Source organism: Chrysochloris asiatica, unplaced genomic scaffold (assembly GCF_000296735.1).
Source record: "Chrysochloris asiatica unplaced genomic scaffold, ChrAsi1.0 scaffold00395, whole genome shotgun sequence".
NCBI classification, from domain to species: Eukaryota; Metazoa; Chordata; class Mammalia; order Afrosoricida; family Chrysochloridae; genus Chrysochloris; species Chrysochloris asiatica.
The window spans coordinates 707801-709292 of record NW_006408913.1 but is presented as its reverse complement, the minus strand read 5'-3'; the positions used below and the strand labels follow the sequence as shown (position 1 = coordinate 709292).

At 38.7% G+C, this 1492-nt stretch overlaps 1 pseudogene; it reads right to left on the bottom strand.

The window, feature by feature from the left end:
- The window catches only part of LOC102821136, a 22966-nt pseudogene extending 21906 nt beyond the window's left edge, over positions 1–1060 (bottom strand).
- Positions 1061–1492: the final 432 nt, after the last annotated feature.

Genomic DNA, 1492 nt, shown 5'->3' with positions numbered 1-1492 from the left:
ATAGCAACAGAAAATTTAAAAACATGCTACAAGTTATTTACATCGTAGCTGGTGAACAAAAAACAAGAAGGAAAAGAATAGTTAAATAAAAAGTAACATTAAATAACCTTCTAGAAAAACTATGCAAATTAAAGATAATGCCTTTTAAGGTTTATGGGGCAAAAATTAAAGCTACTCTTCAGGAAAATTATTAGTTAAGGATCTTAAAGTACCAAGTTGAGTCTGACATATTAACCAAAAGACAAGAAAACTTGTCCTAAACCAAGTAAAAGGGTTAGTGTTCGGGAAATTCACAGAGATGGTAAAATAAAGCTAGAAGAAACAGAAACTGCCCATGGGTGGATGAGGCAATTCCATGCAGCAAATACTGTGCCCAAAGAGTAGGAGAGGGGATGAAAGAGGAGGGAAGGGAGTTTTCTCTTTTCAATGTCGTTTCTATCCTAACACAAGTGCTTTCTGTGTCTTCCTAACAATGCTGAGCCCACTAAGTGCAGAAAGCATAATGCCTGCCTTTGTTCCACTCCCGAGTTGATGGGTTTTGCTGTCCCAATTTTGGCTGTTCTTCAAGATTACAGAAGCCAGCACACTCTAGATTCTAAAAGTCCAGCAGTTCACCACTCCCAAAGAAGCAAAGAAGTGAGGGGCCACTTAAAGTATATTAACTGAGTAAATGTGTGACTTCTCAACCTCTCCTCTGATGCCTCACAACACTTCATTCATCTTCAAGGACGAGTTAGATTTCTTCTTGAGTCATTGGGACGCCTAGATGAAGCCTTGCTTTTGTAGCCCAGCATCCAGTACAGTGCTCAGAATGGGTTCTTGGAAAATTAGGTAGTGCCAATGTACATCATTTTCTTAGGCTTAAGTCAAGTTAATACATTTCTTATTATGCAAAAAATTAAGAGTTCAGTGTATCTTCACAAAATGAACACACCTATGTAGCCAATATTCAAGCCAGAGAAATAGCACATTCTCAGCCCCCCAGAGCCTTACTTGTGCCCCTACCCAGTGCTACTTCCACCTCTGCCCCAAAGGTAAGACCTGAACACCACAGATTCATTTTGGCATTTATTTTTTAATATTACATTAATAGAACCATACATCATGAATTCTTTTGTGTCTGCTTTATTTGCTCAATGCTAAGTCCTGATGTGGCACTGTGGATTAATGTGCTGGACTGCAAAGTCTATTTGAACCACAAGGTCAGTGGTTCAAGCTCACCAGCTGCTCCTTGGAAACCCTTTACAGGGTTGCTATGGGTCAGAACCGACTCAACAGCACTTAACAACAAACAACAACAAGCTTAGGAATGCTCATTTTCACTGTTGTGCAGTATCCCTTATATGATAGCCATTCTAATATTGACGGACATTTCTGTTGCTATGAACAATGTTATATTTGTCTTATGTGTAAAGTCACACATATTTTTATAGGAATTATGCATAGGTATCAAATTCATGGCTCACAGAGAATAGGTATGTTCAATTACGGA